General features: G+C 34.7%; 1 protein-coding gene and 1 long non-coding RNA gene across 5 annotated transcripts in view; both read right to left on the bottom strand.

Annotated features, from left to right (window-relative positions):
- The window catches only part of CADM2 (cell adhesion molecule 2), a 948,208-nt gene that overhangs the window by 424,665 nt on the left and 505,752 nt on the right, over nt 1–17,791 (bottom strand). The gene's annotated exons all lie outside the window — the stretch shown is intronic.
- On the bottom strand, nt 9,786–12,002 carry LOC116663027. The gene is made up of 3 exons (XR_004319037.1): nt 11,878–12,002; nt 11,485–11,486; nt 9,786–9,799 (listed from the first exon to the last, which is right to left on the bottom strand). It is a non-coding gene; the product is annotated as an uncharacterized LOC116663027 (long non-coding RNA).

The raw sequence follows: 17,791 nt of genomic DNA, 5'->3' as shown, positions 1-17,791 counted from the left end.
ACACCAAATTTCAAAGTAAGATTCATTTCCTTTCATGTATATCTTCCTGCAACGTAATTACTTTTGGTTATACAAAGTATATTTAAATTAAATAAATTTGAATCACATTGAAAGACAAATACTACTAGACACTCCATCCTCCTGTTCTTGTCATATTTTGTCAGTATCCTGACCAAGGTAGTTATTTTAAATCAAGAATAACCGCATCTAAGATCTTGTGGGAAAAATGTTAGCTTGAATGTAAATACCAAGCAAGAGACAAGGAGTGTGATGGAAGCAATATGGGTTACTTTAAATTGTTGAAAAGCATCAACTAGCAACTATTCAAGTCCATGATCACACACATTAAGTGTAGGTTAAACTACCTATAAAACAATTTTTTGTGTTTAATATTCCTATAATTGGTATGATTATTATACTGGAATGATGTGTCCTAACTCCACATTTTACTTTACATTAAAAACCCAGGGGAAGTAGTGACATATTTATACTATTTTTTTTTCAATAAAATCACTAGATTTTAAGTTAAGTAATACAATGATTTGAATTATGTTTTTAAAGACAAGCACAGTTAGCATAAACTCATGTCAATTTGAAAGCAAATCAAATTTTAAAATCCTATATGCCCTTTAATTTAGATGCATATTTCAACAAAAAGATGAAAATTTCTCATTCCTGTACCTCTGTATGTAACACTGATTTTTAAAAGGATAAACCTCTTTTGAACCATATTTAATTTCTGTCATTCATTTTTTTAAAAAAATTTCATTTACTGAGGTCTCAAAGATAATACAGTATCACCTTAGAACACAGATAGTATTAATTTTGAAGTATACACAGTACATCGATTTACTACCTATTTACCATTTATTATAACATATAGCACAGATTTCCTTTTTACTCAGAACAAATACTCTGGTGCTTTTCTGATAAAATAGCTGTGTGAATAATCTGTGTCATACCTGTCGAGGATAGAGTTTATAGATGGTCATTCCTAGAGCTAGGGAGTGAACCTTTTTGTAACACTTATTTTTAATGTTCTAATGTTTGGGGTTTTTTTTAAAATAGTTTAGTTCTAATAGTTTTCTTAATTACAAGGGCACTGGGACCACCATCACTCCTGGATGTGGATATAAAAATGCATATTACTGGGCCCCACACTAGTCCTAAATCCAAATCTCTGGCAGTAAGTGCTCAGGAGAAGGCATTTTGAAAATGCTTTCCTTGGATTCTTATGTATGCCCAGGTCTGAGAACCACTGCCTTCCAGGAGAAGATTATAGGTTAGACTGACTTACATATTTCACACATATCACTTAAGCAGAAGCATAGAATTCTAATGTTTTATAAAGAAACTGAGGCCAAATTGTGATTTTCTCACATGACTAAATAGTTTGTGTAGCAGAGTGGTTCAAAAAAGCTTTTCTCAACACCGGCCAGATCTGCAGCACTTAACAATTATGTCTATGGGAAAGCTATGCTCTTGACAATTCATTTTTTTCCTATATACAAAGAATAGTATCTGCTTTCCTTTGAAGAATAGAATATAATAAATTATCTAAAGTATCTGATACATGGTAAATAGTTATCATCATTAACGGTATCATTAACTTTTTGGTCCTAATTCCAACTCTGTTGTAGAAGTACATCTGTGTTTCCTTTTCTCACATTCACTTATTTTCTTATGTACCCCAGTGTTGTTTATTTAACTATAGGTGAGTAATTTTACCTTAAATATGGAAAACAAGAAATTACATTTCTAAGAACAGTATGTTAATGACATATACCAAAACATATGTAGTCAAGAACATAAACTCTTAAAATCAAAAACAGGACGCATTCCTAAAGGAACACATAGTTTCAAAGTCCCATTCCAATGAGACTGCCCTGAATAACTTAAGTCTTCTTAAACAGCTTTCAGAGTAATTTATTTTAAGTTTTATGGATTCTAACATTTGATAAAGTACATCTGTCTCCAATTTATTTTTTAAATGTTGTCATCAAATGTCATAGAACTGAGCTCTAATTTTAGATCTGCTTCCTAATTGTTTGATCTCTAATGAGTCAATTATCACATTTAGATCTCAGTTCCATCATGTATAAATAAAATATTTGGACAGTTAACATCTAAAGTTTTTTGTACTTTTGAAGTTTTAAAATTCTAAAAATTTTATTTATTTAGCCATGCCTTTTTTATACTACTTGTCCCAAAGATTGATTCCAATAAAGTGAAAAAATAATACAAATGATAAAATTTTTAAATAGTAATCATAATGTATCTATTTTTGCAATTTAAGGATATTGCAAATTTGAAATTTTTCATTTTATGAAAAAGCGTGTATAGTCACAAAAACATTTTAATTTAATTAATTTAAGATTTATAGTCCTTTTACTAAATTAATAACTATCAGTAAAACATAATTCAAAATACGGAAGAATGAAAATTTCACAGGACAAAATTATGCAAAAATACTTTTATCTGGACTTCAGGGTGTCTGTGAGTTCTTTGAAATTATATGCAAAGTAGACTTTTTTTTGAGGAGAGGGTACAGAATTTTCTTCAGATTTCCATAAAGGTACTCCAAAAAGAACTGCATTGTGTGGGACCTGATAGTAGGAAAGGTAGGTAACACCATGAATAATACTTTAAATGACAAGGATTTTTTGTTTGTTTTCACAAAATTTGAGAAAATCTTTACACAGACACTTCATTATTAATTCTTGAAAAGGCAAAAGACATCAACTTTTTAATTCATAAATCATTGCATGCTTAGAATTTAAAGAAATACAAAGGAAGTAATGCATGCATTCATTTGTTCAATGAATCGTCATATGATCAAAGGTCACTTACAGTACCTACCCAAACAAAGCTCACAGTCCATTCGAGGGGCAAGACATTAATCATATCAGTACCTATACAAATGCAACCACAATACAGGCTTCGAAAGAGAGGTCATTTTAGGTATAAAATCAAAAAATAAGAGGACTTGCTAGTCACAGCTGTCAGTGAAGGATTTTCTAAGGAAATGATCATTAAGTTCAAATCTAAGACTGAGTTGGGTTTAGTAGAGAAGAAGGTCAAAATTATTATTAACTTTGGGGAAGGTATGCTGAAAGACCTGTGGAGGGAAATGACGTGGCCTCAGGGGACTGAACCACCTGTGGCTGGAATGAAGAATGCCAAGATGAGCTTAGTTCAAGAGGAGCCTAGAGAGGAAGGGAGAGGAATGAGAAAGTAAGATTCTTTAGGTCAAGTTAAGAATTTTTGTCTTTTGCTTTGTAATATTGGAAACTTTTTTTGGTGGAAAGAGGAGTTTGGGATATAGCAATACAATGAGCTGTTTTTCAAATCTTGCATATGAGTTTAGGAAATTTAAAGAACACATTTCTTTGATTTGCAATGATCTAATTTGCCAATAGGAAACAGCTTGTGCTATCTAGCAGTGACTCCCAAACCTAAAAGTGTTCCAGAAATCTCCCAGAGAAACTGTTACCACACAGATCACCAGGCTCTAATGCCAATTTCTGATTCAATATATCTGAGCTAGGTTCTAAGAATTTTCTCCTGTAACAAAATCCCAGGTACCGCTGTGTTGCTCTTGTGGAGACAACACATCAAGAATCACTGATCTCAATGAATGGACCATGGACCTAAACTTTTGAACTTCTGTCCCGTATCAGAGTCTCATGTGAATTTTCCTTAATTAGATCAGAACCAATTCATAGCTTATAGTCTCAATCTAAAATATGTGATGTAGCCTTTATCTTCTCAACTCCAGAAACACTGGATAGTTGTAGCACAAAGTCATAAACTAAAGCACAAATGCTGGGACCAGACTACTTGAGTTCAAATTGTTAATTTCATCGTAAGTTTTGTGTCTTTATGCTACTCATTCCCCACTCCTCCCTCACTCATAAAAGCCTATGATAATCATTGCCTCCTAAGAGTGTGATGATTATTAAATAAGTTAATATGTCACTTAGTACAATGTCTTGTATGTAGTAAGTGATGTTTGCTATTACTATTTTCATCATTTTTTCTTACTTTTAGTAAAAAAGATTTCTAATTTAAATTTATTTAATAGCTAAAGAGTAGTAAACATGCTTATTAGCCATTTTTGTCTTTCTTCTTCTATCAAGTATCTGTTCTTATTTCTTAATGTTCATCTACTGATTATTCACATACTGGAAGTATACGGAAAAAAACTCTATTATGTGAATGTATGTCTATATCTATGGTTCCTGTTATTTCTCTAATGCATGCAATTGTTCTAAAGTATAAGAGCCATACAAAATTAATTGCCATAGATATCATACATGTGTCTTCAATTCAGTTTTTCAACCAGGTACTCCGTTACATTTGTCTTTTCTGTATTCTCTATCTTAACATTAGTTTACATTCATTATGACTTTCATCTCACTACTGTTAACTCCACAGGTTGCTCTGTCTTTCCGTGTGTTTCCTGGATAATTTGATTCTGGTATCAGAAAATGTCTTCCACAGATGTGAGCATGTCATTAACAAAATACTTAACATGTGCTAATACTGACCCCTTAGGACTCCCTGCAGCTCTCTACTTAGAGGGCTTGGGTTTCCTGATTATGCTTCCTCTCTATGACCAGGTTTTCTTTCAGCTATTTATCTAATTTATAGGCACTTATAATGTAGCACTATAACAAACGCCTTTCTCAGATCTAAGTGTGCAGCATCCTTTCATTACTTTTATCTCCTAAGTTAGGAGAGATGCCAAAGGAGGCTATTACAATGTATGACGTGACCTACTTTTAACTAATTCACATTTGCCACTTACTTTATTAGACACCTTTCTCCCTGGTGTTCACATTTGGACTCTTTAATTATATGCCCAGCCAAAGACTTCTAATACATGAAGGCAATTTAGGAAGCAAGGATGTGAAGCTCTGCAGACATTTCAAGATATAAAAATAAAGACAAAAGGAGGAAAAAATAGTATTACAATTCTAGAAGGATCTGCCTTCCCATAACCTTCAGCCTTAAAATTGTCTTTAAGATCCTAGGTTATTTCTAATTTTGGCCCTTAAATTACATCTTACACATTCCAGACAGCCAGGGCAGTCTCCCTCTACTTTTTCTTATTATTATTCTGATTATTTAATGCATTGCAAATGGGAACTCTGGGACTCCAGACTTCTTTTTCCCCCTTGAAACCTCTAAATAATTAATTAGACTGTCGAGCTCTCACTGCTGCAGATTTCCCCTTCATGTTGGCCAGAGTGGTGCACATTTCCCCTAAGGCAAAGCCACAGGCTAAAACAGTTTCATATTAGCTAAACATCTTAAGACGATGGCATGTTATCTCTGAGGTCATAACAGGAAATTGCTCAAACTCAATGAAAGAGGGTGAATTCAGTCGAGTTTTCTGATGAATGTAAGGATTAAATGAGAGTTCCAAGCAAGCTGTCAGCAACGTGAAATCCAAATCACCTGTGATTTAATCAGGCAGTGTGTGTTGATTTTAATAGTGCCACAGAGAAGGTCTGGGGCCCACAGTCTCACGCAACACACTGCCTAAGGTGTCAAGGGAACAGAGATAGATGCCAGCTTATTTATTAAGTCCCCCTCCAAAATCTCAGATGGGTCCCCTGTGATCCTTTTTAACATAAAAAAAAACATTGAAAGGGTCTGAAATTATTCTCCAACTTGTTGTACGCTCTATACAGCTGCCGTAGGTAAATAATATGGGGACTCTCTTGGTAGGTTTTTTTCAAAACAGAAACAAACATGTTGTGGAGGGTCCACTTCTCTTCCCAATGGTAGAGAATTATCAGTCCTGCTGCAGCACCACCCCTGAGGCCTGGGGAGGGGCTGGGCAGTCAATGAGTGGCAGTGCCTTTCGGGCAGGCCACGGAGCAGCAGCACAGAAGGCAGGAAGAAGGTAGTGTTCTGGGCTTGTGTTTTCCCTGGTCTGTGGCTAGACAAAGGGTTCATTTTTCAACAGTGCCTTAATCTTTCCAAGCAGAATTAGAGGCTTTCTCTGTAATAGTCCACACTCTTCTGTACTGTATGCTGTTCTGTGGAACAAAGATAAGCTGTTTGGTCTAACTTAAAAAAGAATGCATAAAGCTTGAGTAAGCACACCCCTACCAGACTCTAAGAGTATACTCCTGAACAATTGTGAAAGCAAAAAACACAAACAAATGGAAATGAGCCAATTTGCTGGGGGAGGGGGGAACTCCAGGGATTCCATCTCCTCAGCAGAGCAATCATTTAGGGAATATGATGGGAGAGGATGTGAATTAAATTATCCATGTCAGCCACTCTTCATCTCTTATCCTGTTTTCCTTTCACAACCATTATTTTTTATCATAATAATACTGAATTCAGTTACTGAGCACTTATTGTCTGGTGAGCACCATGGTAGGTCCACTATAAAGTGCAGTTTCTTCAGTCATTCTAGAATACTATGAAGCAAGGGCCATTTTATAGAAAAAGAAACTAATTCTTGAAAAATAAAATAACTTGCCCTAGTTAATGCAACAAGTGGCAAGGTGAGGCTGGATTACATACAACACAGTTCTTGGAACTGAGATCAGGCTCATAAATAAAGAATGATCTAACACTGTTTTGTCCATATTGTGTAGTAGTTGTCCACATGAAGTTCACGTCCTTGGCCCTGCCACTAAAGGGCAGAATGAATCGTTTTTTTTTTTTAACTTCAATGTTTTATTTAATCCATCCTATTCAAAACATTATCATTTTCAATGGGTAAATATTTTTAACAATGAGGTATTTTGCTTTTTTTGTAATTGTCTTAAAAGATTAGTGTGTTTCAGATTCTCAATTTGTATAACATCTCAACTTGGATACTAATTTTTCATGAGAAAGACCTGATCTGTGGGTTTCATAAAAGGTACAGTTGAAAAATAGATTCACATACCCAAGTTCCTAACATACTTTAAAGTTTTCTAATAACTAAATCAAGTTAATAGTTTTTAAACTTGTGTAAATTGAACAAAACTAAAAATCTGGTTCTACAATTTCACTGGCTCCATTTAATGTTCTACATAACACGTATGTCTATTGACTGCCATGTTGGCCAGGAGAAATGCAGAAAAGTGGTTTGTCCAAGTGTGGTCTCCAGATCAGCCTTGGCCCTGCCACTGAATTGGTATTGGGCAAATACTGCCCTACCTATCTGGGCCAATTACTTCTAAAAGCCAATTCAATGAATGTGGAGATGACTTGTGATCTCCATGCTAAGGACTTTGCTGGAGTTTTCAATGCATGTCCAAATACTGATTGTCTTAATTATAATGCACACCAGTGATCTGCTATTTCAGTATAAATAATACATAACATGTTGGACAAAGTGGAGCTTCCTCTTTGTGGCTGGTTGGTTTACAGGTGTTACAAAGACTCATAACACTTTTTGAGATGGAAAGGGCCTAAGCATTCCTCAAATGCCTTCCTATTTTAAAACCAAAGAACCTGTGATGAAATCAGACACTAAATAGGTTAGTTTTGGAACAGACAGTAGAACTGAGGGTCCCTAGTTGCTAGGTCAGCCTTCTTTACATGATACCAGACAGCTTCCTATAACAAAAAATAAAACAAGCTTATTAAATGTTGCAAGTGGATTTTCAATATGTAATTACAGCTTAGGCTCTGATTTAATTATTTGGATAATTTACTTCATATTTTCTTGGTTAATTGCTGCCATCCATTGCACTGTATAATTCAAACAATCATCGATAGCAGCTTGAATTTTATAAAATCACCATGCCAAAATTTCCAAGTGCTTAGCACTGAACAAATATTTGCAAAAAACTATCCATTTGCTGGATATTTTTCTATTACAGATCTGCTATCACTAAATTGAAAAAAAAAGTTTTCAAATGAAATTCTGCATTATTATAACAAATAATTCATTTTACTTGAGTAACTTCAATGTATATATGTACATATATAATCATCAAAATAACATATTCAACAAAACATGTTTTGTTAGGTATTTGAATCCCTACTTCCAGACTTATTAAAACATAAGAAACAACGAAATCTCTTCATTTTCATTTTAATCATAAAAAGCTTAGACAATGAAAAAGAATATATAGACAATGTCAAATATAAAACCTTGATAGAGAAAGATGGTTTATGACATATTTCTCACTGCTCAATATGCAGAGAGTCTTGGCTTACATGTCTCAAAAAATGTCTTTTTCCATTGACTACACCTTGAATTATACAATGCTCCATTTACCTTCTCTGGCCTCATTCGACTCACTTCTTTCCATTTGATTATATGATCTGTGCTTCATCAGCAAAGATAGACAGATGTTAGCAGGGAAATGACCTCATCAAAGTAGTTATCATTTATAATTCTGAATGTCTGTGAGTAAACTGCAGCTGGTAATCTGCAGCTCAGTTTACTACCTTTACCATCCTTTTTTGGTCTTTTAATCCAATGAATCATCTCTGGGTATACTTTAATGATAGTAATATCCTTTTTATTTCTGTAAACACATTCTAGTGTTAACAAATGCTAGGTTATATATCTTTAGGGTATCTTTCTTCTGGTCAACTTTTTTAAAAAAAAAGAAGAATATGTTGGGAAGGATGAAAAGAAAGAAGGCAGAAATGCTTTCTGCATCTGTTATCAAGGGGGAAGAGACGGAGGTGGCATGATTAGCTGTTTTAATTGTTTATTTGAATTCCCACTTAAATAAAATCTGGATGGTGCTATTAAAGTTGCAACTCAAAACGTAAAATTGCCAGGCAAACCTTAGTATCTCTGCAGGTGATTAATTACCTTAAAAAATGAAAGAGATGTCAAGGTTGACAAACAACAGGCCCACCTAAGATTTGCTCAGCATGATGCCAGAATTTTGAAGAACATCCTTATCAGATCACCTTCTTAGGTATATAAAAATCTATATCCTAGTGACTTCAGCATAAAGGCAATGGAGTAATATAATTGAGGACATTCTTAAGAGCTATTCCTGTGTTATGAGCTGCCATGGTCAGGTATATTCCAGGTAATCACATTACTACTGTCTATATAGTGTGTGATATTTAATTCCAAGAAAACGAAACCTTCCCCTAAGAAGTATAAGTTTCTCTATATATGGTCATCTCTTCTGGTGCTGGGAAACTGGACAGAGAAGAAACTGGACAGAGAAGAAACAGGACTGAAGGAAGAAACAGGACTGAAGTTAGAAATCATTCTTACCTATATATTCTCATCCCAAGATTTAGATGTCTGGTATGCTGAGAGTATAAGATAGAGATCTTGGTTCTTGTTCATCCAACCTGGTTTTTAAAAAGTGAGGCTTTTTTTTTTTTTTTTTTTTTGAGGAGGAGGAGGAGGTTGAAGGTGAAAGATGACTTGGAAAGCACTACATCTCACAGTTTTGATCCTAAGCCACATGTGGGCCTGGGTTTGGGATATGTAGCAGCGTTGATAGGTCTGCCTAAGGCTGCCAATATTGTATGTACCCAACCTAGATGTGACAAAAAGACCTTACAAATTTTAAGGCATCTAGGTAACATTGGGTTAAATGTTTGAATAGAGCAGATCCTTCCTTTCTTCTTTCCTTACTCATCTCCTTTCTGTCTCTATTATATATATATATATATATATCAATCATCAAGTTTGACTTTAGCCATGGAATAAGAAAATTCATAAAAGTGGTCCATTGTCTGTTATGTCCAGTCTAGGACTTCCACCCTGGTAGTAAAGCTATCACATAAACTGACTTATTCTCTTGCATCTCTCTTTGATCTTTTGCTTGTGTTTCTGTGCTTTTCCTCAAATAATCCTCTAAAGCAGAGAACGTTTCTCATTGGTTTTCTCTCATAATAATATAATTCAGGCCCAGCTCAGTAAGCCTCCTTCCAGATCTTCCTGAAGTTCGCAATTACACACTGACCCCAGGTTGAATATGTCTCTCCTCTACATTTAATCAGAACACATCTGTTCAAAAACAAGTATGTGATGACTTGCCTGCATCTTACTCAACATTATTGTTTCCTTTTAAGTTGTGTTATAATTTTAACTATTTTCCATCTTAATTTTCTTCAATTTTGGATATTACATCCAAGAAATCTTAAACTTATAATTTGTAAAAGACAATTTAAATAACTAAGTAGAAAAGAGGAAGATTACTTCAGAGCAGAGAATAGATGCTATCAGGACACTGGGATGAAATGAATTTTTAGTGAATGCATGACATTTTTATATTCTGAACTTTGGGCCAAAGGCGTTTTATAAAGGTAAATATGTGTTTAGGAGGCAGTGTACCTGTTTGTTAGGTACACTGTGGAATCTGCTCTATTTTTGCCTGCACAGAGACCCAGGACTTCTGCTACCATTCAGAAGAATGAACTTCTTGAGAAAGTAACAATATATGCAAACAAATTTGTACAAGTTCTTGAGTTCCTAGTTTTGCAACATAAAACATAATAAGAACATTTTATGATAAAAATTATTAGTGGTACAATCTGACCCTATGTACCATGTGATTTTGACAGCTTTGCCCTCATTTGGTCCTCCAGGATGAGTTAGCTAAACAGTGCATTCTTAAACAGCTGAATGATTTGAATCATTACATGAAATAATAAAGTGTCGCTCACTTAAACGTAGAGTATCTATCACTATTGATGATAGGTTTCACATACTTGATGCTAAACTCTTTTTCTTATAATAATTAGCTAATAGGTTCAAATGCTTCCAAATCTATACTTTTTTAGAAATAATAAAGTCATGTCAGCAATGATGGGTATGTTTTTCTCTCTTTTTGCAATAGCTGGACGTGCAGCCAACCCTAGTAGCTATGCCAACAATTCTAGTAGCTACTAAGTTTGACTGGAGAGCTAGGGCACAGATTACCATTTAGAATGAGATTTTTACTTTGTTATACAATCATTCTTATAATGACTCTAGTTTTAATAGTGGCATGGTTACATGGGTTTTGAGAATGCTATAAAAGACTGATAAATATACAACTTATCCCACAAAGTGAAAAAGGTGAAGGCTAACGAAAACAGTGCTTTAGAGAATCTTTGATTCTGCTCTGAAGGAGCTGTAATAGTATCTAGTACAATGTCTGGAATATAATTAATAATGCTCAGTGTTTTTTTGTTAATAAACTGCATTAATGTTAGGCCAAACTCCTTGATGGGAACAGAACCAGCTCTCATGGTAGGGACCAGAGAGTTCTGGCAGTGTGATACTCCTTTTCTCCTGGTGCTGCTTTGGTACTGAGAGAGCTGGCCTTTACTGAGCTCCTACTGTGTGAACATTCTAGGACAAGGCTAGCTTTTTGTGGTTCAGTGAATGAGAGGCAGCTTTAAAATCTGGGCGAGATGTCACAAGGCATCCCAAGGCTTTACAAGAGCAGTGAAATTTATGGGCTGCCATAATGCAATCAACTTGTGGGAAGAGGTGAGCGATCAATCACTCTGGGAAATGACAGATTATGTCTTAGTGGAGAGCAGCTGAGCTACTACTATACTTTCATGGGAGAAGATTGGGAGAGGCTGATTTTTTTGAATTATTCAGAAAATATTAACAATGTACACTCCTTGTTGTCCTTCTATTTGTATCCCACTTTTTATTTCCACTTAACCCACGGGTAATAATAAGGAATACTTGAGGCCCCTTTACCTATATCACATAACTTAATTCCATCAAAAATTTAAGTTATTATTTTTATATATAGGAAGAACTAATTGATCTGGATTATACAGTCAGTGGTGCCAAGATTTAAACCTATTCTCTCTACCCCTTGTACATGGCACCTGTCATCCTGTAGTATGGTGTCTAGTTATTTTTAAATATATAGTCCTCTTATCTTTCCTTTCTAAATCCTCCTATGGTCCCTACTCTCATTTCTCTACTTATTAATGATACATGTCTACACTCTAAGAACACTTTATACTTATAAAGAAGTTACTTCATAATAACTTCTATAATTTATATACGTGTGTACGTATGTGTCTATGTACACACATATATACACACGTATGTGTATATACACATAATGCATATATTGAATATATACATACATATACTTGTGCTACACTGACTGGGGAGTATTTGAGAGAAAGATTATATTTTAATAATCATTTTATTGGATTTAATATCAATTCAAATTCATATGTTGAAGCCCTAACCCCATAAATGACAGTAATTTGAGCTGGGGGCTCTAAGAAGGTAAATAAGTTAAAATGGGTCAAATAGGTGGGCTCTAATCCAATAGAACTGGTATTCCTATAAGAGGAAGAGACACCAGGAATGTGCACAGAGGAAAGCCCATGTGAGGACACAGGGATAAGAGAGTCATCTGCAAGCCCAGGAGAGAGGCCTCAGGAGAATCCAAACCTGCTGACACCTTGATCTCAGACTTCCAACGTTCAGAATTATAAGAAAATAAATTTCTATTGTTTAAGCCACCCATTCTGTGGTATTTTGTTATGGTACCTCCTAGCAGATGAATACAGTGTCCATCACAATAAATGCTTTCTATGAAATAGTTATTTGACTACTGTTTGACAACTGCACATTAAAATCATTGTGGGGGATGATAAATGGGATTCACCTTTCAACTAAAAATCAGAGTTTGAAATAACCTTCTCTGTGTGATGTGCAGGGTATAGAGTAGTACTCTGAAGCCAGGTCTGGCCTCAAAAATACTGTACTTAAATTTTGATCACATTCCCACTGGCATAAAGGTTGAGGATGGCTTCATGGATGAGCATATTTGTTATCTCTAACTTTTTTTTTTTTTTTACATTCAATATGTTTTAAATAGCCTCCAGTCTAACATGAAAAGAATCTGTCCTTAAAGATGTCAATGAAATATTATAGGATTATCTATTGACTTCCGTATCCAACAAAGACCTACAGAAGAGTACAAAACCTAAAACAATCAAAACACTTTGCAGGTAGACTGCTGGTAAGAGGCTTTGTTGTGTAAGTCTCTGGAAATTAAGAGAGATTTGGGGGTAACTTGTTTACTACAGGTGATAACCTAGTATAGTTTTATTACAACCACCTTTATCCTACAGATTTTTATAAAAATGAATATACTCCTAAGGGATTTCATTTGGCTTTCATGATAACATGAATAGTATGATAACATGAAATTTGAAAGTAAAAATTTTATTAAAATCACACTTAATGGGAGGATTGATTTATCATGATGAAGATCCCAAGGGCTTTCTCCAAGGCACTGGTCTTTCTTTTATTTTCTCTTGAGATAACTGTAACTATTCTCCGAATCAGACATCCTTATTTCTAGTAATATTCCTTTTCTAACTCTAGACAGATACTGAACTTTCTAAGTAACATTTCTGCGTTGAAGTCACAGAGACAATTCAAACTTAACATTTCCTAAGTTGAACTCTTGATTTTATCCAATTTCACCAACATCTGTAAGTTAAACTTCACCTTGTCTACTTTCTCCTATTTTAGAAAATGGTACTCGCATCCATCCAGAAGCTCAAGTCAAAAACATTGGTCATCTTTAATTAATCCTCGTCTCTTATTCAATCCATTTCATTTTCCTCTCTCATTTCTCCTTTGGGAAAACAAAAACTAACGAATGGAGACATATTGTGACTAAAAAAGTATCAGTCATTGACAAGAACATGAACTACTTACAAAAATTTGATTAAACTACCTGGTAGACTTCCAACAGAAGTCCAGACATACATATTAAATGGAACAATAGAGCTGGAGTATGTAACACAAGTAAGTTGAGGAGTGGGGTGCTGGGATAGAATTGCAAAGACATTCCTGCACACTGGGTATCACGAGCAGTGGGGAAGTAAAAACGAGAACTGAGAAACATGAAAACTTCAAAGGTTTCACATATTCTGGACACATTTCATAGCAGTAATTGAAAATAGGAAGTCTTTGTAAAAATTTAGTATCATCTTAAAATATTCTATTTTACTGATAAAATTAGGTCATTGTGACCTTTCAAGCTATGCTGATTTATGTGTCAATATAATTGATCTTTGTCATGCTGATCTATTATGACATTCTTATGTATCAGTATACTTGGCAAAGGTGTGAAATTACAAGTCAAACTCTGGAAGAATCTCACAAAGCTGGATTTTTGTTTTTTGAAAATGTAATCTTTATAATTTTGATCTAAACAGCTGTCATCATGAAAGCTCTTTAAGTATCATTTAAACCAAGAATGGATGTTTGTGAATCCCTCACAGAGATTTTCAATGCAGACTTCCCCATCGAAAATACCCACAATCTGAGTGTTGAATTAAAAAGCTTTTCTGACTTACAAATATATTCACTCGTGGAAAGTGTACATTTCATATCCCTTGCCTCTTCCACATAACATCACAAATGGCTCTACAATACAATGTAGTCACTTCATATCGTTGCCCTTAAAGGTGAGTGTAGCTGATTAGGCACCCATTCCTGTATCCCAACCATCACCTCTCTCACTTCCCACGTCACACTGACATGGCAGAAACCCAAACACATCCCACAGTATCAAATCTTCTACAGAAGCAGTCAATGTGGGGTGACTTTTAACACTATGATTTTATTACAAACAGGCTGGAAATGGCATCAAAATTTCCTGACAATAGTATTCTTGATAAAAATTTCATATAATACAGTATCTGTCATCTGACCCTGACTTCCAGACCCATGGCTTTTAACTTTGAAATCTTTACCAGCATCTCAAACTTTTCAGTGATTTTTTTTTCCTTAAGAGTTAAAATAAACATGAACAAAGCAGACTCCTTCTTCTTTCATTCATGAAAGCAGCTGTGGTGAAGCAGAAAGGGCACAGCTACTTTTAGACCTGGACCCAAGTCTCAGCACAGCCCCTTCACAACTGTGTCCCCCTGTACCAGGAGCTCAGCATCTCCACCTGTATCACAGATCTAATGAGACTTACTTCAGAGAGCTGTTGACAAGTTCAACAGGATCAAAAGGGAACCATTAGAATGAAAGTGGTTTAGACACTGGAAATGAAACGGTGCTATTAAAGGACTGTATAGGAGAGAGTTCTTGTTAGAATTATGTCTTGTGGCTTTAGAGGGAACAATTTCCTACACCTCTCCAATAGAATAAATACTCACCTCATAACCCCACATCCAAGGACAATCTACTGGAAGGAAAATGAGTAACTGCAATATTCAAATTTTATATGTCTTGGTTTTCACTAATAAAGGGAAGAATAACACCATTTTTTAAATAAAACAATGTAGATGTTGGTTTGAATAGAGCTTTTGTCATGGGTATCTGGATTCAAATCTTGATACTGCTACTTACTACCTGTGACCACTGCCATGTGAATCAAATCTGAGTCTAAATTTATCCCAACCATAGAATATAAATGTTATAATTAAAAGGTTATGATAAGGCTAGAGTAAAATGATGTTAAATCTCTCACACATGATGAGTTCTTATTTCATAGTAGCTAGTATTATTTTAGATGGAATCAAGGGATGAAATCATTAAAACAAGTATGCAGTCTATTTTACCTAAATTAGAATATCACTCAATTGAACTTGCTATAATCCTGACATGTTAAAATACTCACCATATAGTGTGATTCTATTTATGGAAAGAAAACTGTTTTCTTCTTATATTAACATTGTATTATCTCTTACTCACACACACACACACCATACAGGTATTATCATCAATCTGCCTCTATAACCATATAATATCTTAACATATATTCTACTCTGTATATCCTACCAATTAAACATAGAATTCAGAATTGCATTTGCTGGAAGAGTAACAAATTCAACTCTGTTAGTGTCCTAATTTTTAACAATGTTCTAGCAATGCTAATATATGCCAAGGTAGATAATTCTACATGTTGAATACTTTGAAACCTTTTAAGTACTTATTAAAAAGTCATGGTCTTAGTGATTTCAACATTCCAATATGTTAGAATACATACAATTCTGCTAAATTTAAAACATATTATCCCTTGAGAAAACATTACGGGCTGTAAGAACCAAGCACACCTTTTCTCTCATCATACAATTATTTTATTAAATAAAGATTCAAAAAAACAATTCTTAGAAGTGTAAAAAGTTATTTACATAATACTTTACATAACAAACTCCTTATGAGAAATGAGAATATTAAAATTTCAAAAGTACCATCACAGCAAGTGGTAGGCAAGGCAGAAAGATAAATCAAATCCTATTTTTTGCCATGCTGTGAAAAGACTGCTGGCTTTTAATCATCCTGATGTGCCATATGTAAATTCCATCAAAAAGGGAGTTTGGTAAATGTTATATTACAAAACCACAGGGAACAAAGCTATTTATAAACATCAATTAAAATATATACCATAGTCTAAAGTCATTAATAATATTCTACTAATCTGACTACACATATCTCTCAAATTTACTAAATCTTACTCCTACTTCACATGCAAACAACAAATTTCTGAACTACCAGATGTCTTCCTACATACTTCTAGTTTACTCAAGGTCACTACAAAGTTCCTCAGTGGAAAAGCTATAAAAGCTCCTTATTAAGAAATTCAGTGAAAAGAAAATCCAAGTGGTAACAACCTTGGATGAGTATCTTATATAAAACTTGATGTAATCAATGTGGGATAATCATTCTTGCAAAAACTTAGGTAGGATAAATATCACTTTTGATCTTCAAAAAAAAAAAAAGGAGGAGGAAAAAAGAAAACAATACAGCAATTAAAAGTATCCAAAAGAGGCCAATCTTGAGCCTAAATATAAATGTAAAAACAAGTTAAAATATTTAGCTGCTAAAGCATTATCAGGCCAATTACCATGATTGATTATACTTTCTTTTCTATTGGACTGTTCAGCGTTCCTCTGAATTTCCCTCTCCTAATGGATCCCGGGTTTGTATTATCCTTTCTCACATCTGAATATTTTTTGTTTAAACCAATCCTCTCTTCCACTTTTCTCATAGTCTTATTTTTCTTCCAATTGGTGTTTCCCTTCTATCAGTTAATCAGTTTAACATAAAATGCCTGTTTCTTTTCCATAGCTTGCTTTCTAAATACCCTAGAACACCCTACTAGTCTGAGGCTTCCCCACCTCTATATCCCTTCTCATGTGCTATAATTTCCCATAGCATTGCTGGGACAAGAGTTGCTAAATTTTACTCCCCTTAATAAGCCATTCAGTTATGCCATAAGGACCACATGAGGACATAAGTCCAAAGTCCTAAAGTATCATTCCTTCTACACACAGCACTAGTGTGTGATGGCCAACTGACCCTACAGGGTTACTCTGCTCAAGGGTTGCTTTTTCCAGCAGACCATGCTAGCTTCCCTTCTGTGGCTTCCAGGAATAAATTCTCGCCTGCGGTGTCATGCTGAACATTTCCCCTTTTCCTAACGCTGAGTCAGTGGACAGAAGGAACGGAAGCTGCTTTGAAAAGAGGAAATATGGCATCCTACCAGGGAGACATACAGCACCAAGTATCACAGGGGTAGACGACATAATTATCCTTATCATTCCCCATGACCAGAGGCAATGACAAGAGGAAACAAACTCCTTCAAAGGGGATGGCATCATGTGAGATACAAGGAATTGCCACAAAAGATACTTGCAAAGCAATGTTTTATTTACATTGTACCTCAGACTTGCAAACAGAAATTGCCTAGTTCACAAACTACTGCAAACCACATAGAAAATGGAATCAACATTGTCAGGTGTCTATTTTAGATAGACAGTTTTATTACAGAGAGATGGTTATTTAGGGCCCATGGAGGGATTGGTAGCCAAGAGTTCCAAATCTCCAGCACATCCAGTATTCACATGT

This window comes from Camelus ferus, chromosome 1, assembly GCF_009834535.1.
Source record: "Camelus ferus isolate YT-003-E chromosome 1, BCGSAC_Cfer_1.0, whole genome shotgun sequence".
NCBI classification, from domain to species: Eukaryota; Metazoa; Chordata; class Mammalia; order Artiodactyla; family Camelidae; genus Camelus; species Camelus ferus.
The sequence above is the reverse complement of the archived record's forward strand: the minus strand, read 5'-3'. Positions and strand labels throughout refer to the sequence as shown.